At 44.7% G+C, this 25,048-nt stretch overlaps 1 non-coding gene across 1 annotated transcript; it reads left to right on the top strand.

Annotated features, from left to right (window-relative positions):
• Positions 1-17,822: 17,822 nt before the first annotated feature.
• On the top strand, positions 17,823-17,894 carry TRNAQ-UUG (transfer RNA glutamine (anticodon UUG)). Its single transcript has one exon. It is a non-coding gene; the product is annotated as a tRNA-Gln (tRNA).
• The last annotated feature ends 7,154 nt before the right edge of the window (positions 17,895-25,048 follow it).

Raw genomic sequence — 25,048 nt, 5'->3', positions numbered from 1 at the left:
TGTGGTCAATGGATCTTATTCAAAATGGAAGACTGTTAGCAGTGGGGTCCCACAGGGGTCAGTACTGGGTCCAGTGGTCTTCAATTTATTTATTAATGATATAAACCTACAGGCACACAGCTTCTTACTTTTTGCTTCAACTTTCAGAAGATAGATACTATTTTCCTTGTCCCCCTCCCTCTATTAGATAGACTACTACCCTTATCAATAAATAAATAGATCACACTAGAGGTCCCGAGATAAGAATTTATACTGCCCCCGAACACCTATTATACAAATAAAATCTACTACACTACGTGTAACCTTCAAATATCTTACAAGAAATAGTAAAAAAGTCTACAAGTTGCGCTCTTGACATATATAACTTGCTGCAAACAATCCCCCCTTTCAGAGGTCACTCACCAGATGATGTGGTCTAAACAGACCAATATGCGCCTCCGGGGTGTATGGCCCCCCGTCACCTCACGATCTCACCACCTCCTGTATAATCCAGTGGAAAGTGGATCCTTAGGTCCTCTCTGGGATGGGGATCGATGACTTGCAACAAAAAAGCACACAGGAAGACCAGCTTGATTACGTCACTCCGTTAGCTCCGCCCTACGCGTTTCGTTGCGTAGCAACTCATCAAGCCCCTGATGAGTTGCTACGCAACAAAACGCGTAGGGCGGAGCTAACGGAGTGACGTAATCACGCTGGATGCGCTGACGCTAGCCGGTACGGAGAGCAGCATAGCGGGGACTTTGCATCCGCAAAACGGACGGGGTTTGCACAGGGTGGCAGAGGGTTTGGCAGCCATACGGGATGTACCTTCCCCCACAACCCATGTGTATTACAAGCCCACGTATGCTCAGCGCATAGACTTTGTTTTTAGTTTTTTAACTTTTTAATAAACGCAGTATCACACTATTGGAAGCTGGTCTTCCTGTGTGCTTTTTTGTTGCAAGTCATCGATCCCCATCCCGGAGAGGACCTAAGGATCCACTTTCCACTGGATTATACAGGAGGTGGTGAGATCGTGAGGTGACGGGGGGCCATACACCCCGGAGGCGCATATTGGTCTGTTTAGACCACATCATCTGGTGAGTGACCTCTGAAAGGGGGGATTGTTTGCAGCAAGTTATATATGTCAAGAGCGCAACTTGTAGACTTTTTTACTGTTTGATTTACTGGTACAACCCAGAGACTGTGTTGCTGCACATGACAGTATTGATTTAAAGGAACATTCCAGTGGACTAAGCCTGTTTGGTGATTCCCACTCATTTTTATACAGAGCGAGCGCATTATCTTTGTTTTTCTCACTATCTTACGAGAAATGTTTTGAAATTACACCCTATATCAATGTGGAAGGATGGTTAAAACCGCTGCTCCTTCCACTTAGACAACACTGGGAGAGTATGTGCAGCCAGGCTCAACCCAATTTTAATTGGGGTAGTGGGCTGAGCTCCACAATACACGACCAGAATTAGTAAGATATAAGCGAATCCACCAGGGTTCCTTTTCCCCAACCTCACTATAATCCCATGATTAACTCTACATGACTAATACAAATATGTGATCTATAAGGTGTTATGTTATATTGTTGGAATGTTTTTATTATTGGCAATGTTAAATTTTGTGCAATAGTTGTATCTTGATTGATAGTTGACACTTGTATCTTGATTCTAAAATAAATAAACATTATTATAAAAATTTGTATTTATTAATGATCTAGTAAATGCAGTAGAAAGCAATGTTGCTATTTTTGCAGATGATACGAAATTGTGCAGAATCATCAACTCTCTGGAAGATAGTGTCATATTGCAACAGGATCTGGATAGGATGGTTATATGGGCACATAAATGGCAGATGAAAATCAATGTTGAAGAATGTAAAGTCATGGATTTTGGTCGTACCAATGGTCTAACACCATACAAAATAAACGGGATACAGATGGGGACATCAAACTTGGAGAAGGACTTAGGAGTACTCATCAACAACAAGTTAAATAATCGTATTCAAAGCCAAGCCGCTGCAGCTAAAGCTAACAAAATTTTGGGATGCATTATGTGATGATCTGCTCGGCTGCCTGTGCAGGCAGGCAGCTTTTTGACCATTGTTTGGGTTTACATGCTGCAGGACTCTGGAAGGAAGAGCTTCTGTCAGTTTTTCAGCTTGTGCTTGCAGAGGAATTTGCATACGTTGTCATGCAAATTGCCTGGCCACATTCATTGGAGGCGTGTACTATAAGTACTATGTCTTTCCCACAATGCTTCGCTGTTCATAAGGATTTCGTCCTATGTAACACTCCTGGTGGGGTGTCAGCCTTACTCTCTGTTTGAAGATCAGCTTAGAGTAATTCCTGAATCTGAGCTAGGCAGGTTTTCCCTAGTGCAGTTAGGATTGTTTATCTGTTTGTTTGTTCTGTTGCTGTTGTCCTGTCCCAGCGGTGGTCGACAGGAAATGGTTCTGATCTCTGTTCTTGGAGTATAGCTGGTGCAGCGGTTGCTACCAGCTATCTCTTCTGTTCTGTCTCTTGGGATCGCGCTAGCCACTTTTCGCTAGCGCTGTGGATCCTTCTGTTCTGTCTCCTGGGATCGCGCTAGCCACTTTCCGCTAGTGCTGTGGATCCTTCTGTTCTGCTACTCTGTACCTGGATCGCGCTAGCCACTTTTCGCTAGTGCTGTGGATCCTATCTCTCGCTTGTCCCTGTTTTCGTGTGTCTGTCTTGTCTGCTACGACCGCTTGCTGGAGGCTCGGTGAGGTAACCGTTAAGCAAGCGTTCGCGTCCTCTGTTTCATGTTTGTCTGTCGATGGTTAGTTAGGCGTGCTTGTCTCTATTGTGCTTATCACATGGAGACCGCGCATAACCACGTGCACTGTTGCGAATGAGTGCGGTGTTCACGGTTAGCTAGCGTTTGTTATTTTCCGCATCTTCTCATTGTATTATTTGCTGTGCCTTTGCTACCCTCATATTCTGTTCTGATCTGCCTTGTGTCACGTCTGGCGATCGCACCTCTCGCTATCCGTTCCTATTTCATATCTGCTGTTGTGTGTGCGCGGTCGCGGGGTGGCGACTGGATTGGCGCACACACATACAACCTGTCCCTTTGCTCGTTCTCATTTGCAATCGCCTCTCTTGCGATTGCGTTCTGCGCTTCGTACAATTCCTGTCTGGCATTTGTGGAGGTACAGAGGATTGGTTCCTCTGCACTCCCCAGCGCCATCTGCCGACAGGAATTTTCCCTCTACGGGTGCGTAGCACCTTTTGCTGGGTGCCTGCAAATATACGCTTGTGGAGGATTTCCGCCGTGTCAGCGCACGCGTTGTGCGCTGATCACGGAGAAAGTTCCACAATCGTTACACATTAAAAGGGAAATAAAAACTTGAGATGCTAACATAATATTACATCTGTTTAACTCTCTAGTAAGGCCACATCTGGAATATGGAATTCAGTTCTGTGCACCACATTGCAAGAAGGATATTGCAGTTTTAGAGCAGGTGCAGAGACAGGCAACAAAATTGATACGAGGGATGGAAGGTCTCACTTACCAAGAAAGATTAGATAAACTGGGTTGATTTATTCTGGAGAAAAGTCGCCTTAGAGGGAATCTAATTAACATGTACCTCGTGCCTTACATGAACTGGGCTTCCTCCAATCAATCAGCTCTGCTACTCACAGGAAAGGTCACACTCTGGACCTTATATTCCATACTGGGCTGTCAATAGCCAATGTGGAAATTAATCCTGTTGCCTGGTCAGACCATCACACTATCCACTTCTCCCTCTCAATACCAGCCGTCAAGCACCAGGTCAAGAATCAAATAAAATATCGCCGCTTAAAAGGGCTAACACCTCAACATATCCGAGATAACCTTAGCTTTGATGAATTGACTGACTCCAGCTTGGACCCTGATACTCTGGTGTTTAAATACAACAAATGTGTGTCCTCCACCTTTGAGACCATTGCTCCTCTGCGCACCAAATATCTTACTCCACACCATCATGCACAGTGGTTTGATAACGCTATAAAAGAGCTGAAAAGACAAGGTCGAAAACTTGAGAGGCTGTGGCGCAAATCTCAGTCTCCAGAAGACAAACATGCCTTAATCTTCCACTTGAAGAGCTACCAAAAGGTAATCACAGAAAAAAAATCATCCTTTCTATCACAAGAGATTGCAAATGCAGTTAACAAACCAGCCCAACTGTTCCGCACAGTGAAAAAACTCTGCAACCCAGCATGTCAAAAACTTAATATCGAGTCTTCAAAGGACCTCTGTGACCAATTTGCCCATTTCTTCACAGCCAAAGTCTCCGCTATAAGGTCCGCCATCCAACTTACAGCATCTGAGCCTAATATAGCGCCGAAGACCATTAGCAGAGACAACGTAACACCTTGGTCAAACTTCAAAGAAATTGATGAAGAAGTCACATCAAGCATCCTCCTTCACGTCCGCCTAACTACCTGTGACCTGGATCCTGGCCCAACACAGTTCATGTTGAACTGCCCCGACCTGTTCGTACCGGTATTCCTCAAAATTGTTAACTGTTCCTTACAATCAGGGATATTTCCTGCTTTACTGAAGGAAGCAATCATCAGGCCTCTCCTCAAAAACCCTCCCTGGTCCCAGATGCAATGACCAGCTACAGACCTGTCTCTAACCTCCCCTTTCTGGGCAAGCTAATTGAAAAAGCTGTATACCTCCAGCTAGAAGCCAGAATCCTACAAAATAACAGTTATGACCCATTCCAGTCTGGCTTCAGGAAACACCACAGCACTGAAACTGCCCTCATCCAAATATGCAACCACCTGCTCATGGCAAGAGACAGAGGAGAGTGCTCGATCCTCATACTGCTAGACCTTTATGCAGCCTTTGACACAGTTGACCATGACATCTTGATAAACAGGCTACAGGAATACTGCGGCATTGATGGCATAGTAATTCAGTGGTTCCAATCCTTCTTGAGTGGCAGAACCCACAAAGTGTCTATGGGGCCCTTCCTGTCCACCCCTGTAACACTTAAGTATGGGGTGCCCCAGGGCTCAATCCTCTCTCCCCTGCTTTTCACGATTTACATGCTACCGTTGGGAAAACTAATCCAAAAACATGGCCTGACATACCACTGCTATGCAGACGACACCCAACTATATCTTTCCTTCAAGCCTGGTGTGACAGACCCAACTCTAACTATAAACGCCTGCTTACGTGAACTACAGCAATGGATGAATGACAACTGGCTGAAACTAAATGCAGACAAAACTGAAGTCCTTCTGATTGGAGGGCAGAGCATGATAACAAAACAACTTAACTTGCAGTCTTCACCACTGGGAATAGGAGGCACGGATCTACGCAGCTCTGATCATGTGCGTAGCCTGGGAGTTCTAATTGATGGGGATTTAAACTTCAGAACTCAAATCTCTGCTGTGGTGAAATCATCCTATTTTCACCTGAAGAACATTGCAAAAATCAAGCACCTCATACCCCCAGAAGATCTGCCAACCTTAGTCCACGCCTTCATCACATCCCGACTGGACTACTGCAATGCTCTCTACACTGGCCTTCCAAAAAAGGTCTTGTACCGCCTACAGCTGATACAGAATACTGCTGCCAGACTGCTAACCAACCAACCCCGTCACTGCCACATAATGCCAGTCCTGCATTCCCTTCACTGGCTACCTATAGAATGGAGGGTCCTATTCAAGATCGGCCTACTGACATTTAAATCCCTGAATAATCTAGGCCCTGGATACATGAAAGATATGTTACAGCTGCGTAGCAATCCCCGCATTCTCAGATCCACAGGTTCTAATAATCTAGTCATACCCAGAGTCCACTTGGAAACTTTTGGTCCCAGAGCCTTCTGTCATGCTGCCCCTACGTTTTGGAACTCCTTACCTCAACAGATCAGGACAGCCCCATCCCTGGACGTGTTTAAATCCAGACTGAAAACCCACCTGTTCAGTCTGGCATTTGCAGAAATATAACTTTTGTTGTGTGAATACTTCATCCTACTAATTACTGAATCTGAGAGAGCCTAAGCGCTTTGAGTCCTATGGGAGAAAAGCGCTATAGAAATGTTATTGTATTGTATATTATATATGTATAAAGCTTGGTGGATGAGCTTTTTGTCCATAGGCCTTCTCAAAGGACTAGAGGACATGATCTGCGCATGGAGGAAAAACGTTTCAGCCATTTATTTAGGAAAGGGATCTTTACAGTAAGAGGGATTAAGATGTGTAATCACTGTACAATAAAGGAAATTTGTTAAGTCTGGCACTCAGTGGTATGGGGGTGATTGGGTCAACTGCATCTCAATTTGAGTACCCTGTCCTGTTCCACTCCGCTCTGCTTGATATACTGGTATGTGTAGAGGGGGCGTGCCTCCTGGCAGGAAAAACACAATGTCAATGCAGAACAAACAGAGCAGCCCGTGCACCGCTTCTCAACTCACATAAGCTTTATTTCCTTCAGCAGGCGTATATACACATAATCCAACTTGACAACAGGAATAATGTAAAGCTGTCCCCACACCCCCTGGTCACACCCTCGCATCCGTCCTGAATCGGAATCTGGAACAGGTCAGATCTAACCACTTTACATTATTCCTGTTGTCAAGTTGGATTATGTGTATATACGCCTGCTGAAGGAAATAAAGCTTATGTGAGTTGAGAAGCGGTGCACGGGCTGCTCTGTTTGTTCTACATTAATATGTGTAATGCAGTGCCACAGGAAGTAGTTATGGCAAATTCCATATCTGCATATAAAGGGGATTTAGATGCTTTCCTTGCATTGAAAGACATCCATGGCTATAATTGGTAGGTAATGCCCAGCGATGTTGATCCAGGAATTTTATCTGATTGCCATCTGGAGTCGGGAAGGAAGTTTTTTCCCTTTTGGGGCTAATTCGACCATGCCTTGTAAGGGTTTTCCGCCTTCCTCAGGATCAACAGGGATATGTGAGGGAGCAGGCTGGTGTTGTACTTTGTTTTCTGGTTGAACTCGATGGATGGATGTCTTTTTTCAACCCAAATGTTAATGCTATGAAAACCAATGATTGTTTCAGGGCTGCCCTAGGTCCCCTTTCTTAAGGTCAAAGGACAAACTGTTTTCTGTTTATTAATTACAAAATTGTGAGAAAGCGTGGAAAAGCCGCCGCGTCTGCTGAAAGCAAGGCGGCTGATTCCGCGTCCAACGCGGCGGTTTGCACGCGTAGGCACACGTCTGGTAGTGTGGCAGAACGCGGAAAAGCCGCCGCATGTTCTGAAGCGGCTGTTTCCGCGTCCAAGGTGGCAGTTTGTACGCAGCAGCGTGCCTTTGGAGTGGCTGGGTCTGTTAGTCCACATAGATGGATGAAGAGCTATGCGCGCGCGGGCCAGAAGTCAGGACCTTTAAACCAGCAGGGGAAGTGTCAGCTGATCAGGACGATCAGCTGATTCCTGCTGGACTCATGATTGGCTGAGTGGCTCGGGCGGGGCAGCAGTGTTCAGCTACTATATATTCTGCTTGCTTGTCAGTTGCTGGTTGTCTGCCATTGCAAATACTTTGTGGAAGCATTCAGACCATAGTCAGATCCTTACAGTGTGTTTGAACCAGGAGGACTTGGGAATTCACACTGAGCCAGATTACCTTGTACTGTTTATTTGTTAGACCAGTTCCAGGGTGTTGAGATCAAGGCCCTCACACCCCAGACTAGGAATACTGTATATCTTCTGTGTATTCTCTAACATAGTTCCAGGGTGTTGAGATCAAGGCCCTCACACCCAAGACTAGGGAACTGTATTGTCTTTGTGTTATATTCCAGACTAGTTCCAGGGTGTTGATGATCACGGACCTCACACCCAAGACTAGGGAATTGTATTATCATTTATGTTATATTCCAGACTAGTTCCAGGGTGTTGACGATCACGGACCTCACACCCAAGACTAGGGAATTGTATTATAATTTATGTTATGCTCCAGACTAGTTCCAGGGTGTTGTGACTACGGACCTCACACCCAGACTAGGATTGTGCTATTACTGTATTACATTAGCCCAGTCCAGGGCCATACCTTTCATATTAGCTGCAGGGCTTCCTGCAACCCAGCCTCGGTCCCACGCCCAGGGGTCCACAGGCTACAGGAATATCACCCACAGTCAGGGGTGAATTCCTCAGGAGTCTTAAGCCGCCAGCTCCTCTGGTGGTCTCCACTCAGAGTTGTTACTGTTGCACCAAACACTCTCACTATTCTGGTGTCTAGAGGTTAGCAATACATCTGTATTATCGCTGATTCTGCAGATCATCGATAATCAGGCATATATCTGCATTCTTGGTGGTACTGCAGATCGCCAATAATCAGATTCTCTCTGCGTGCTGACACCAATCGTTACAAAAATGTTCTCCATCACTACTAGGGATGAGCGTTCTGAAGAACACTTTTTCAGATGAATTGCATTAGAACTTGAATTTAAAGCAAAGTGGACGGTTAACTCACCATTGATGCCACCTCTGTGCGTTGCCCCCCACGGTTCATTCCAGCACTCCAACTACATCCTGAAAACTTTTTTACTCCATGTGCAGATCATGTCCCCTAGTCCTTTGCAAAAGCCTAGGGACAAAAAGCTCATCTGCCAAGCTTTTATATTGCCCTCTGATGTATTTATAGTTGAGCTACCATGGGCTTCTACCAGCCCCCTGCAGCCGCCCTGTGTCCACGCCATCCTGGAATGATCCTCCAGTCCCACGTAGTGGCTGAGTTTCAAATTTGGTGACAGAGCCAGTCATGGGGGACCGAAGGATTGTTCCAGGACGAAGCCCCAGGTAAGTAAAACTCTTTTTAGGTTCACTTAAGTTTCCCTTTAGGTATTCTATTATCTTTTGTGGACATGGGCCTTAACTGACAGGTCCCCTAGAAGGTTCCCTTTCAGCCACAAATGCCAATCTTTATGTAATGCTATTGGAGGTGTAGGATGGGGGAGGGGGTGTCAAGCCACACTGTTGTGGGGTCAGATATGGTGATGTTGTTTATTTTAGATGTCTGCTAAAAAGGTCCAAGTAGTACTGATATATTACTGAACTTGACAATCTAAATGCACCAACATGGGCTGCATCTGAATGACTCATCACCTCATATGCACCGCTTATATAGCTCAAATACACACTCAGCAATCAGACAGATGCAAAACATATGCATAACGAAATACTTACCATGCAAAACAGGATAGCGCAATGGGTGCTGCTAGCCTGGTAGTTACAGAATTATGGAAACAAAGTAAAAGTAGAAGGCTAAGACCCAATACTGTACAATTGAATGGTTAATCGCTGTGGCACACACACTCCCCCCCCCCCCCCCCCGGACTGAAATGTACGCCCGCATCCAAACAATGCAATACTGGTCTATGGAGAAATTTTAGCTTCCATCATAGTTTTGCATGCAAAAATATAATATACTGGACATCTGCACCAACGTTGAGGTAAATCTCCAGAGCAGATGTCCTAGCACTAACTAACCTAAGTTAAAAGCAAATGTCTTTACCCTGGAAGCAGCTATGCTAAAATGTGTAACTTACATTCAATACAGACAGCAAAAAACAAAGCAAGCGCTCACCAACATGGGCTGCATCTGAATGACTCATCACCTCATATGCACCGCTTATATAGCTCAAATACACACTCAGCAATCAGACAGATGCAAAACATATGCATAACTAAATACTTACCATGCAAAACAGGATATCACAATGGGTGCTGCTAGCCTGGTAGTTACAGAATTTTGGAAACAAAGTAAAAGTAGAAGGCTGCGCATCCCTGACCCAATACTGTACAATTAAATGGTTAATCGCTGTGGCGCACACACCCCCCCCCCCCTGGACTGAAATGTACGCCCGCATCCAAACAATGCAATACTGGTCTATGGAGAAATTTTAGCTTCCATCATAGTTTTGCATGCAAAAATATAATATACTGGACATCTGCACCAACGTTGAGGTAAATCTCCAGAGCAGATGTCCTAACACTAACTAACCTAAGTTAAAAGCAACCAGGCTAGCAGCACCCATTGTGCTATCCTGTTTTGCATGGTAAGTATTTAGTTATGCATATGTTTTGCATCTGTCTGATTGCTGAGTGTGTATTTGAGCTATATAAGCGGTGCATATGAGGTGATGAGTCATTCAGATGCAGCCCATGTTGGTGAGCGCTTGCTTTGTTTTTTGCTGTCTGTATTGAATGTAAGTTACACATTTTAGCGTAGCTGCTCCCAGGGTAAAGACATTTGCTTTTAACTTAGGTTAGTTAGTGTTAGGACATCTGCTCTGGAGATTTACCTCAACGTTGGTGCAGATGTCCAGTATATTATATTTTTGCATGCAAAACTATGATGAAAGCTAAAATTTCTCCATAGACCAGTATTGCATTGTTTGGATGCGGGCGTACATTTAAGTCCAGAGGGGGGGGGGGGGGGTGTGTGTCACAGCGATTAACCATTCAATTGTACAGTATTGGGTCAGGGATGCGCAGCCTTCTACTTTTACTTTGTAATCTAAATGCACTGCCCATGTGAGGAGGTAAATTAATAATGTGCAATAGTCAAATTACACCACAAGGTTTACGGACATTTGTCCTGGAGAAATAGATAGGTAGTTTTCTTCAGCAGCATCACTTGTATCTCTGTATTGTAATGGAAAAACTGCCCATGTAGATGCTTTCCAAGTATTATTAAGATCCTTTCCATCTAAAAATTAATCTTGTAAAACATAAATGTCACTACGCAGTGTATTAAGTTTTGTTTATGAAATCTATTTCTGTGTGGTGTAACTTGAAGCATTTGGAGCAAGTACAAATACAGCCTCCCTGATCAACTTTTTCCATTATAATTCACTGTCGCCCACACTTCATAACTTCATAACCACTGTGCAGGAGTAACTGTAGAGTTTTCAGTCTGAGGAAAATAGTACTTTCCCTGAAACATGCGCCATTTGAGAGTACTTCAGATGTGCGGACAAAAGAGAGACGGTTTTAATCTATTGCTGGCAATGATAAATGTTAAGGGAACCAGAGGTGAGAGGGATGTGGAAGCTGACACATTTATTTCTTATTAAACAATACAAATTGCATGGCAGTCCTCCATATCTTTCTGGAATAAGTAGTGTCATGGGCATAGCAATAGGGGTTGCAGAGGTTGCGACCGCATTGGGGCCCTTGGCCCAGAGGGGCCCCGTAGGGTCCTCCCAGAACTTCAGTATTAGCTCTCTATTGGTCCTGTGCTCAGAAAAATCACTTTTATAGATACTTTGAATAGTGGTAATCATTAACAAACTGCTCCCCATTCCCTTCTTGCACCTCTGACACTGTAGTTGCCATTGGCAGGTTTTGGTGCGCCGTATCAATTTTTATGTATTCAACATCAAAAGAAAAAGCATCCGTGGGCACCAGATAAAGAAGCTTCATTTATTCCCTGGAGTGTTACATAAGAGTTATGCAGATGTTAATTCAAATATACATCACCGTTCCAGGGTAGCTGACAGTTTACAGAGATGATGGTATTGTGCACTTAGTCATTGACTCTGAGCAATAGTCAATCAATTCCTGGTTTAACAATGGCGCCAGAGAGCGTACGCTGAACATCTAACACGCCACACTTAGCAACAACAGATGAAGTCCAAACACATGAGCCCATGGGACATTCAGAGATTGTATTCACACGCCATGAGTCGATTGCCCACCTGTGCTGGTTCCCGGAAGCTGCCAAAATGCCACTGGAACCAGGCTGAGGTAAGATCGTGACATGTAGATATTCTTAAACTGCATGCCTAACCTTCAAACACAAACGTTTCAATTGCCTCACACTGGTTACGTCTGGAAACAAATCAATAAATATATTAAGTGTTGAATGGTATGAGTCTCATTTTTCTAGAAAAGGAAGTAAGTAGTGGTTTAAGCCTAATAATCAAGAGAACCCCTTCTTACAGAAAAAGAGAAACAAAAGTTTGCTTTCCTAAAACAGAAATAATTTGCGATGATTCAGGTTGGAGTGAGCTTGAGATTTCTCCCAGTGCATCACTGCTGAATATATGCAAATTAACCATTGTACCCTTAGAAGCTAAACACACCTCCAGAACCGCTGGAATGCAATGACGTGTCAGCTTGTTAATTTGTACAGAGCCATAATAATCCAACATGCATACAGACTGTTTCGGATTGTTTGATCCTCATCAGTGCATGGCATGGATTAATTTGGCTCTATGGAGTAGGGCTTGTAAATCCGAGAGGCACAGACTAACCAGCAAGCTCATGGTGACCCAGAACTCATTGGAGTGTGTAAGGGACTACAATGGTCCTAAAAGCCCCCTTACAGAAAAAGAGTAAAGGCAACCGAACCTCCCAATAGACTGACAACCAGATGAGCTTCACAGAGATGCAGGCCAAGGAGCCTAGGAACAATTTGTAGGTAAAGTTCACACTCATCCACAAAGCAAATGTTTTCTTTATTGAAGACAATTCAAAGTACAGGCAGTACAGAAGCCCCAAATGGGCCAACTAGTTCCAGACCGAGAGATGCTAAGGCCCGGTTCACACTTGCGTTTAAATGGCAAACGGATCTGTGAAAACAGATCTGATCACCAGTCGATTGGATCAGTTTTCACTCCGTTGCCTCTCTGTTTCCCTTCCACTGCAGACCCCTACCCACAAACTGTATTTTTATATTAAGACCGGTTCGTTTCTTCTCTAATGTGAAGAAACTGTCTGTTTTCTCATTGCCCCCAATGCAGCACTGGGCTCAGCGGCCCAGAAAAATTGGTGCACCAGGAAACTTGTGGTCCGTTCAGTGGATCGTGCGGAACGGATCCGTTTGAACGGACAGATGTGAAGGGATCCATTAGTTAACATTGAATCCATTTGCCACTCTTCCGATCTGTTCCCTTGCAATCCGGAAACCGTTTCTTAACTCTAATGTGAACCAGGCCTTAGTCAGAACCTTTACAGTGGCTTGCAAAAGTATTCGGCCCCCTTGAAGTTTTCCACATTTTGTCACATTACTGCCACAAACATGAATCAATTTTATTGGAATTCCACATGAAAGACCAATACAAAGTGGTGTACACGTGAGAAGTGGAACGAAAATCATACACGATTCCAAACATTTTTTACAAATCAATAACTGCAAAGTGGGGTGTGCGTAATTATTCAGCCCTCTTTGGTCTGAGTGCAGTCAGTTGCCCATAGACATTGCCTGATGAGTGCTAATGACTAAATAGAGTGCACCTGTATGTAATCTAATGTCAGTACAAATACAGCTGCTCTGTGACGGCCTCAGAGGTTGTCTAAGAGAATATTGGGAGAAATAACACCATGAAGTCCAAAAAACACACCAAACAGGTCAGGGATAAAGTTATTGAGAAATTTAAAGCAGTTTTAAGCTACAAAAAGATTTCCAAAGCCTTGAACATCCCACGGAGCACTGTTCAAGCGATCATTCAGAAATGGAAGGAGTATGGCACAACTGTAAACCTACCAAGACAAGGCCGTGTACCTAAACTCACAGGCCGAACAAGGAGAGCGCTGATCAGAAATGCAGTCAAGAGGCCCATGGTGACTGTCTGGACGAGCTGCAGAGATCTACAGCTCAGGTGAGGGAATCTGTCCATAGGACAACTATTAGTCATGCACTGCACAATGTTGGCTCTTGGGGAAGAGTGACAAGAAGAAAGCCATTGTTAACAGAAAAGCCTAATAAGTCCCGTTTGCAGTTTGCCACATGCCATGCAAACATGTGGAAGAAGGTGCTCTGGTCGGATGAGACCAAAATTGAACTTTTTGACCAAAATGCAAGACGCTATCTGTGGCAGAAAACTAACACTGCACATCACGCTGAACACACCATCCCCACTGTCAAATATGGTGGTGGCAGCATCATGCTCGGGGGGTGCATCTCTTCAGCAGAGACAGGGAAGCTGGTCAGAGTTGATGGGAAGATGGATGGAGCCAAATACAGGGCAATCTTGGAAGAAAACCTCTTGGAGTCTGCAAAAGACTTGAGACTGGGGCGGATGTTCACCTTCCAGCAGGACAACGATCCTAAACATAAAGCTATGGCAACAATGGAATGGTTTAAAACAAAACATATCCATGTGTTAGAATGGCCCAGTCAAAGTCCAGATCTAAATTCAATTGAGAATCTGTGGCAAGATCTGAAAACTGTTGTTCACAGACGCTGTCCATCTAATCTGACTGAGCTGGAGCTGTTTTGCAAAGAAGAATGGGCAAGGATTTCAGTCTCTAGATGTGCAAAGCTGGTAGAGACATACCTTAAGGGCTGGAACCCACAAGAGCGTTTTTTTGAGCATTTTGGCAGCGCTGCGATACGCTAGCGTTTTGCCAAAACGCTCAGCTGATGTTAATGGATGGGGCAACTTCCACAGGAGCGTTTGCGTTTCCCAGAAACGCAAACGCAGGACCTGCAGCATTTTGGGAGCGTTAGCGCTTCAATGTAAAGTATTGAAACGCTAGCAGAAACGCTCAGCAAAACCTAAACTGAGCGGTTTTGCTAGCGTTTTGCGGTTCAGCACACTGTAACAAAATTAAAAATAATTCACAGGACCAATCAGGATAAAAACGCGAAACGCAAAACGCTACACAACCGCTGAGGAAAAAAATACACTGTTGCAAAACGCGACCGAAAACTCGCATGAATCCGCTTGCAAACCGCTCATGCAAAACGCTAGCGGTTGCGTTTTGCGTTTGCGGATTTCAGTGGGTTCCAGGCCTCAAAGACTGGCAGCTGTAATTGCAGCAAAAGGTGGTTCTACAAAGTATTGACTCAGGGGGCCAAATAATTAAGCACACGCCATTTTGCAGTTATTGATTTGTAAAAAAATGTTTGGAATAATGTATAATTTTCATTCCACTTCTCACGTGTACACCACTTTGTATTGGTCTTTCACGTGGCATTCCAATAAAATTGATTCATGTTTGTGGCAGTAATATGACAAAATGTGGGGCCAAATACTTTTGCAAGCCACTGTGTATGTATTTCTACAAACTGTGCAGCTGATCGTGTTTCTTTTCCTTATGTTTTTAATCTGCCAGTAATATTGGGGTAAATTCATTACAGTTTTAATTTTTAAGCTGGCCATGGTGATCTATGCTTGCTTCCAATATCCAGTTAGTTTCACGAGGTGCAAACTTTTCCCTTATCAGGGGTTTAATGGACTCCCAGTAATGATTTGTTATAAAATACAAAAAAGTTTTTTTTTAATTAATATTATTAAAATATTATTAAAATGGCTTTCCATTTAATCTGCAGCCATGATATTCCAGGCATGATAACATGATTTTTAATACATTCTTTGTAGCTGTGGCAAAAATACTTTTAGTTTACAGTTCTCTTTTTCTGCTTGTATAATTATTATTATCACAGTTTGCTCTAATTTTCTCCACCAAGTACTGTAAAATACAATTTGCTCCTTTTTTTTTTTTTTTACAAAAGTGAGAACAAAAGAAAGTTTTGTATTTGTTACTAGTATTACTAGCAGATTATATTAGAATAAAGTGTAAGCAGTGCTAAAGTTGTACAGTCATTTATTCCTAGCACATAAATATGTTCTCAAACGGCTGTGTTTTGTGTGTTCACTTCACAGCAAGTGTTTCAAACATCTTTTGTATTTACTCACGGAATCATTTTTCCTCAATGAATAATCCTACTACCATTTGTTCCTAAGTAACATTATATAACTTCTGGTGCTTGACAGCTGCACTGTATAATGACAAGCACAACTGCCATCAAAAAGTAGCCATAAAGCTGAGTAAATCCAATGGCTTGGAAGCATTTTATTTGTGACTTCATACCAAAGCTATGTATAATCTTTTATGTGAATAGGGCTGCCACCTAGGTACTTACATTTCTATAGCCATGTACGCATGCTAGAGTACTGTGCACCAGAATGGACTGGTTTGGGTGACAAATTAGGAACAATTGTTGTACAGACATGCTGCTCGTCTGTTTACAAAGAATCCTGATTTACCCTGTGAAGAGAGAAGGGGAAAGGAAGAGCAGGAGATGTACCAGTGTGGAAAGTGCAATGATTCCACTGTGGCAGATTGCAGATTGCTGAAAGGGATACCACTAATGTCAAGGACAATTGTTCTCATCCTAGATTTGCCAAGAGAGGATCATGAATTAACATATTAGGGTAGGAAAATCTAGCCTGTGTATGTAGCTTAAAGAATGCCTGAAGCGACGTGTGAAAACTCCTGCAGGGAACAGATAAAATATTGAGGCAGGGAACAGACTTGACTGTTTTGTCTTGACTGCGCGTTTTCTGCACAGAAAAACTGAGAACTCATGTTAATCAATGGGCTAGTTCACACTTAATATGTTTTTCAGGTGCAGAAAAAAAACTGACGTTCTGCATGATGACTCTGCACATTTTGTCAGTTTTCTCTATCAATAACATCAGCTGCTGTGAAAAAATGAGCACGTTTTCCTGCATAGAAACACACTTGGGGCTTGATTCACTAAGACAAATAGCATGCCTTATCAGAGTTAACACGCCTTATCAGAGTAGCATAGTGAACTTATGTCTTCTAATTGGTAACGACGAGAGCTCCACTCGTCTTACCCTGAGCCCCTGCGTGTTCGTAACGCTCGCTATGCTACTTTGATAAGGTGTGTTAACTGTGATAAAGCGTTCTAACCTTAATAAGGCATGCTATTTGTTTTAGTGAATCAAGCCCTTGGTGTGCAGAAAAACGTGCGCAGAACAATGAAAGACAAGTATGTTCCCTGCCTCAAGGTTTGCCTGAATGGGAGATAAACAAACATTAAAAAATAAAACAGGGATTAGATTGTGAGCCCCTCTGAGGGATAGTTAGTGACAAGACAATATACTCTGTACAGCGCTGCGTAATATGTTGGCGCTATATAAATACTTAAATAAATAAGACAGTCAAAACTTTAAACTTAGAGTTTTAACCTTTAGGCTACTTTCACACCAAGACGTTGCGTTTTAGGGGACGTTATGGTCGCATGGTGGTGTTGAAGTTGGACGTCAGATTGAGCCGCATTATGCAGCTCTCAAAGCAGCTGCTCCAGGATAGTGATGTGAAGTCCAGATCTTTTTGAGGATTCGGATCATTCGAATCGGATCATTGAAAAGATCTGGATCTTTGAACCGAATAATTTGAATCATTTTACTAGGGAAGCTGACTGGGTGAAATGACTAGCAGGACAGGACTTTCCCTGCACTGTACATTCTGTATGTTCCTGTTTCTTCCTGACAGACATCCACTGTGAATCGAATCTTTCATTGTAATGATCCGGATGATTCGACTCACAAAAAAGATCGGGATCAAATGAACGATTCGTTTATGATCCGGACAACACTACGAGTTCCACCACGAGTCATCACAGTGCAGTGAATATTAATGAGCTATGTGGCTAGTCACTGAGCATGTGCAAACAATCTAACGCAGCTCTATAGGGGTATAACGTACAGCATGCTGCACTTTCATTTAAAGTGCAGCGTTATACCCAAGGTGCAGGGTGTGCACTGTGAACAGCACATTGATTTTACAGTGCTGTGAGTTAGGCTGCGTTACTGGCTGCTGTAACGTGGGACTTTAACGTCCCACTGTGAAACCAGCCTAAATGTTACACATGGAAGAAACAGGAAAAGGGGCAGCTTTGCTTTATACTTTATTGCAAACTACTGTATATGCATAAAACACAGGCTGAGCTATGACTTAAAACATAAAAAAGAAGCAAATATAGGTTATTATTCTAAATGTACTCATACTGTCTCTGAATCATATTCAACCATGTAATTAGATGAGTGATATGTTATTAGCAAACAAGTTTGCAGAGAGAGGTTCCATGGTGTAATGGTTAGCACTCTGGACTTTGAATCCAGCGATCCGAGTTCAAATCTTGGTGGAACCTTTATTTTGTAAGGGGAAACTTGCCATACAGAAGCTATTTTTGAGTCCATGAGAATATATGCACATAGACTAATTAGTAGTAGCAGCAATGATATAAATACAGAAAACCCATACTGCGCATGCTTCTGTGCTTACTTCATTTTCTTCTCAGTAATGCCTGCTTCTTCAAAATAAGACTATGGGATTTGAGGACAGTTCTATTTAAAATTAGATCTATAGACAAAAGTGTTTATCTCATTAGTTTATTTTCACTTCAGGTTTTCTTTCACTTGTATTAGATTCAATTAGGATTGTAGTGCCTAAGGGACAATGCAATTATTCGATTTTGATGTTTGATCATTTGTTACGCCCGTACCCTTTGGATGTCATGTGACACAGGATCCATAGGGAAAATAGGGAGTGGGCATTGAAAAGCTTGTGAACAGCTCCCACTCCTCAGCACAGAACAGATCTCCGGACCCAGGCTCTCCCTGTAACATCCAATTTCCATCATGTTGTGGGGTAGTACACAGTTTGCTGATGGAACTCTCTGATAATCTGCACAGACATGTGCTCATAGGGAATTCTGACTTATATAATTGTGCATTGCGCTAGCAAGTTCCATACTCGCACCATTCCTCTGACCACATACTGGAGATGGAAAACTACAGGATGGGTGTCTGGTGTCCCCCAAGCATGACTTCTGAAATCTATTTCCTGTGACACAGGAAGCCAATTTTATTAAGGGGCAGCATGGCATAAAACCATTTTACCAACAGAAAAATGTATTAAACAGAATTTCACTTAAAAATGATGGCCATACAATGTGTTAGGGACAACAGATTGTAAGCTTCACTGGCAAACGATTACTAATGAATTGTTTAACGTGCTCTGTAAAAGCTGTACACTATGTTGGTGTATGCTGCTCAAAAAAATAAAGCGAACAACACAATGTAACTCCAAGTCAATCACACTTTTGTGCAATCGAACTGTCCACGTAGTTAGCAACATTGATTGACAATCAATTTCACATGCTTTTGTGCAAATGGAATACACAACAGCTGGAAATAATAGGCAATTAGTAAGACATCACCAATAAAGGATTGATTCTGCCGGTGCCGACCACTTCTCAGTTCCTATGCTTTCTGGCTGATGTTTTGGTCACTTTTGAATGCTGACGGTGCTTTCACTGTAGAGACGAAATCTACAACCCACAAAAGTGGCTCAGGTAGCGCAGCTTATCCAGGATGGCACATCAATACGAGTTGTGGCAAGAAGGTTTGCTGTGTCTGTCAGTGTAGTGTCCAGAGCATGGAGGCGCTACCAGGAGACAGGCCAGTATGTCAGGAGACATGGAGGAGGCCCTAGGAGGGCAACAACTTAACAGCAGGACTGCTACCTTTGCCTTTGTTCAAGGAGGAACAGGAGGAGCACTGACAGAGCCCTGCAAAATTACCTCCAGTGGGCCACAAATGTGCGTGTGTCTGCTCAAACGGTCAAAAACAGACTTCATGAGGGTGTTACAACATCCACAGGTGGTGGTTGTGCTTACAGTGTGCAGGACATTTGGCATTTGCTATAGAACACCACAATTGACAAATTCGCCACTGGCATCCTGTGTTCTTCACTACGGTGACCATACGTCCCGCTTTACCCGGGACGCGTCCCGCCTCATGTCCCGGGAAACGTCCCGCTTTTAGCAGCGGGACGTCCCGGCCTCAGGACTCTGGCCACCGTACAATGAACTAGCCGCAGCGTCTACTAGACGCTGTGCTAGTTCATTCCCTGCAGCCCCGCTCCAGCCTGCATTGTCCTCCTCCGGCGGGCACAGGCAGAGCAGGGCTATGGGAAGATGGTGTCCGGAGGCGGAGCCCTGTACTGGAGACTATTTGTGTCTCCAGTACAGGGCTCTGCCTCCGGACGCCATCTTGCCGTAGCCCTGCTCTGCCTGTGAGAGGCTGAGCGGGAGATTGAAGATCGTCCAGGCAGGCCAGGGGGAGCTGCACACACCAGAGGCACCAGAGGCCGGCTGCGTGAGGGGACGTTTTCTGCCAGGTGAGTAAATGCTTTTTCTTGCAGGTGAAGTGTTTGCCCACATTGTGTACATTTTGTACTGACATGTTTGCCCAAATTGTGCTCATTTTGTACTGACATGTTTGCCCGCATTGCGTTTATCTTGTACTGACATGTTTGCCCGCAGTGCGTTTATCTTGTACTGACATGTTTGCCCGCAGTGCGTTTATCTTGTACTGACATGTTTGCCCGCAGTGCGTTTATCTTGTACTGACATGTTTGCCCGCCGTGCGTTCATTTTGTATTGACATGTTGCCCGCCGTGCGTTTATTTTGTACGGACATGTTTGCCCAAATTGTGTTCATTTTGTACTGACATGTTTGCCCAAATTGTGTTCATTTTGTACTGACATGTTTGCCCGCAGTGCGTTTATCTTGTACTGACATGTTTGCTCGCAGTGCGTTTATTTTGTACTGACATGTTTGCCCACAGTGCGTTTATCTTGTACTGACATGTTTGCCCGCAGTGCGTTTATTTTGTACTGACATGTTTGCCCGCAGTGCATTTATTTTGTACTGACATGTTTGCCCGCAGTGCGTTTATTTTGTGCTGAAATGTTGCCCCCATTGCATTTATTTTGTGCTGACATGTTTGCCCCCATTGCGTTTATTTTGTGCTGACATGTTTGCCCCCATTGCGTTTATTTTGTACTGACATGTTTGCCCCCATTGCGTTTATTTTATGCTGACATGTTGCCCGCAATGCGTTTATTTTGTGCTGAAATGTTGCCCGCAATAGGTTTATTTTGTGCTGAAATGTTGCCCGCAATGCGTTTATTTTGTGCTGACATGTTGCCCATTGCGTTTATTTTGTGGTGTCTGGGGTAACTGTTGCTGCATTTATTATTTAATGGTCATAGTTGGCTGTGTTTGCTGCTTTGGGGTTATGGCATACTATTAAATAGCATCACACAGTTTCTGCACACCTATGATGTGAATCCACGTTTGACCACATCACGACCTAAACACTGCTTTCTTATGCCTCGCTGTTGCATCATTACGTTAGCTCCGCCCATAGAATGTCATGGCCACGCCCATTTTTCGCACGCGCTGCAGACATCACATTTTCGGCGCGCGCCGCACCCCTTATTTTTCGGCGCGGCGCGCGGACAGCCGCCCCCTCCCCCCCATTCCTCCAGTCCCAGGTTGAGCCTATAAAAATCTGGTCACTCTATCTTCACAGATGAAAGCAGGTTCACATTGAGCACATGTGACAGATGTGACAGAGTCTGGAGACGTCGTGGAAATCGTTCTGCTGCCTACAACATCCTTCAGCATGACCGATTTGGCAGTTGGTCAGTAATGGTGTGGGGTAGCATTTCTTTGGGGGACTGCACCAGGGGCGTCTCTAGCCATTTTGTCATTCCAGGCAAGAAAATCTGTACATAGCAAGGAAAGGAGCAGCGCTACTTAAAATAACAGACTAGTGCCTACCTGCAAAAGAGTGCAAGCCCCACTTGTGGGGTCGAATACACACCGAGCATACACATGACCTGTCTACCACTGGAGGAGGATGTTGGTTTCCTGTAACAGCTTGCATGCAACCTATTAAGTACTCGTCCCTCCCACTGCGAAGAAGTCAATCCTCCATGGGAGGGGCCTAACACTAACTAAATCCTAACCTAAGAAAATCTGTGGCGCCCCCCCCCCCCCCCCCCCCGTGTGGTGCCCCCTGATGAAAATAATCATAACGCAGCCATGTTACGCAGCAATGATTCACCATAAAATAATCATAATGTAGCCAGTGTTCATCATAAAATAATTGTAATGTGGCCAGTGTTCACCAGAAAATAATTATAATGTGGCCAGCGTTCACCAGGAAATAATCGTAATGTGGCCAGCGTTCACCAGGAAATAATCTTATGTGGCCAGCGTTCACCAGAAAATAATCATAATGTGGCCAGCGTTCACCAGAAAATAATCGTATGTGGCCAGCGCTCACCAGAAAAGAATCGTAATGTGGCCAGTGTTCACCAGGAAATAATCGTATGTGGCCACTGTTCACCAGGAAATAATCGTATGTAGCCAGAGTTCATCAGAAAATAATCGTAATGTGGCCAGCGTTCACCAGAAAATTATGATAATGTGGCCAGAGTTCACCAGAAAATAATCGTAATGTGGCCAGCGCTCACCAAAAAATAATCATAATGTGGCCAGCGTTCACCAGAAAATAATCGTATGTGGCCAGCGCTCACCAGAAAATAATCGTAATGAGGCCAGTGCTCACCAGAAAATAATCGTATGTGTCCAGCGTTCACCAGAAAATAATCGTATGTGGCCAGCGTTCACCAGGAAATAATCGTATGTGGCTAGCGTTCACCAGGAAATAATCGTATGTGGCCAGCGTTCACCAGAAAATAATCGTATGTGGCCAGCGTTCACAAGGAAATAATCGTATGTGGCCAGTGTTCACCAGAAAATAATCTTAATGTGGCAGGGTTTAACCAGAAAACTATCCTAACGCGGCCAGCGTTTCACTAAAAATGTATAATTACCTGTAAAAAGAAAAGCATTTACTCACCTGCAGAAGACTCCTCTCCCTGAGCGCAGCTCCCCCAACGATCTTTCTGCAGCAGCGCAGCCAGCCTCCGAAAGTCCCGCGCTGACAGGCAGAACAGGGCTACAGGAAGATGGCGCCCGAAGCCCTGTACTGGAGACACAAATAGTCTCTAGTGCAGGGCTTCGGGAGCCATCTTGCCGTAGCCCTGCTCTGCCTGCCAGAAGACTATGCAGGCTGGAGCAGTGAGCTGCGGGGATGAACTGGCGTGGTGTCTATTAGACGCCGTGGCCAGTGCACCACAGGGGATGCACAGTCTGGCGGGGGAAGGTGGGCACTTCCCCCCCCCCCCCCTCGGTGGCGCTCCTCCCCCACCCGGCGCTCCAGGCCACCGTTTGTCCTTGCCTGGTGGCTGGGACACCTCTGGACTGCACAGTCATCCATGTGCTCACCAGGGGTTAGCCTGACTACCATTAGGTGAGAACCTCAGACTCCTAGTGAGACCATATGATGGTGCGGTTGGCCCTGGGTTCCTCCTAATGCAAGAAAATGCTAGACCTTATGTGGCTGGAGTGCGTCAGCAGTTCCTGCAAGACAAAGGCATTGATGCTACGGGCTGGCCTGCCTGTTCCCAGACCTGAATCCAATTGAGCACACCTGGTACATCATGTCTCACTCCATCCACCAACGCCATGTTGCCAGTGGCGGCGCCAGGGGGGTGCTTGGGGGTGCTCGAGCACCCCCTAGAATTGTCCAAGCACCCCCAAAGCACCCCCTGGAGTGAACTGACTTCAGGCGTCTAAAAGACGCCAAGTCAGTTCACACACCGGCAGCACGGAGCAGCAGGCAGGGCTACGGTAAGATGGCCGCCCGGAGCCCTGTTCTGCAGACTTCGGGCGGCCATTTTCCCGTAGCCCTGCTCTCTGCATGCAGGCAGGAAGTCTCGTCGTGACGTCGGGAAGGAAGAGGATCGTGGGCGCGCGGGCGCTGCGCGCCACAATGAGGTCGGGACTCGGGACGGGAGGTCGGGAAAGAAGGTCTTCTGGCTGTAGGTGAGTAAATGGGTTTTTCTTTTCTTTTTCAGGTGATGCGGATTGTGCATATTGGGGTCATATCTGCTACGGATTGTGCATATTGGGGTCATATCTGCCACGGATTGTGCATATTGGGGTCATATCTGCCACGGATTGTGCATATTGGGGTCATATCTGCCACGGATTGTGCATATTGGGGTCATATCTGCCACGGATTGTGCATATTGGGGTCATATCTGCTACGGATTGTGCATATTGGGGTCATATCTGCTACGGATTGTGCATATTGGGGCGATATCTGCTACCGATTGTGCATGTTGGGGTCATTTCTGCTACCGATTGTGCATATTGGGGTCATTTCTGCTACCGATTGTGCATATTGGGGTCATTTCTGCTACCGATTGTGCATATTGGGGTCATTTCTGCTACCGATTGTGCATATTGGGGTCATATCTGCTACCGATTGTGCATATTGGGGTCATATCTGCTACCGATTGTGCATATTGGGGTCATATCTGCTACCGATTGTGCATATTGGGGTCATATCTGCTACCGATTGTGCATATTGGGGTCATATCTGCTACCGATTGTGCATATTGGGGTCATATCTGCTACCGATTGTGCATATTGGGGTCATATCTGCTACCGATTGTGCATATTGGGGTCATATCTGCTACCGATTGTGCATATTGGGGCCATATCTGCTACCGATTGTGCATATTGGGACCATATCTGCCACCGATTGTGCATATTGGGACCATATCTGCCACCGATTGTGCATATTGGGACCATATCTGCCACCGATTGTGCATATTGGGACCATATCTGCCACCGATTGTGCATATTGGGACCATATCTGCCACCGATTGTGCATATTGGGACCATATCTGCCACCGATTGTGCATATTGGGACCATATCTGCCACCGATTGTGCATATTGGGACCATATCTGCCACCGATTGTGCATATTGGGACCATATCTGCCACCGATTGTGCATATTGGGACCATATCTGCCACCGATTGTGCATATTGGGACCATATCTGCCACCGATTGTGCATATTGGGACCATATCTGCCACCGATTGTGCATATTGGGACCATATCTGCTACCGATTGTGCATATTGGGACCATATCTGCTACCGATTGTGCATATTGGGACCATATCTGCTACCGATTGTGCATATTGGGGCCATATCTGATAACGATTGTGCATATTGGGGCCATATCTGATAACGATTGTGCATATTGGGGTCATATCTGCTAACGATTGTGCATATTGGGGTCATATCTGCTACCGATTGTGCATATTGGGGCTATATCTGATAACGATTGTGCATATTGGGGCCATATCTGATAACGATTGTGCATATTGGGGCCATATCTGATAACGATTGTGCATATTGGGGCCATATCTGATAACGATTGTGCATATTGGGGTCATTGGACGTGTTTTTTGTTAAAATCTGCTCACATTACGTGTATTTTCTTGAGAAAACCTGCACAATTATGTGAATTTTCTGGGAAAAGGGTCACCAAAACTTGGGCCCTCTGTCTTTGCGTTGCACTTTTAA

Source organism: Hyperolius riggenbachi, chromosome 1, assembly GCF_040937935.1.
Source record: "Hyperolius riggenbachi isolate aHypRig1 chromosome 1, aHypRig1.pri, whole genome shotgun sequence".
NCBI classification, from domain to species: domain Eukaryota; kingdom Metazoa; phylum Chordata; class Amphibia; order Anura; family Hyperoliidae; genus Hyperolius; species Hyperolius riggenbachi.
The sequence above is the reverse complement of the archived record's forward strand: the minus strand, read 5'-3'. Positions and strand labels throughout refer to the sequence as shown.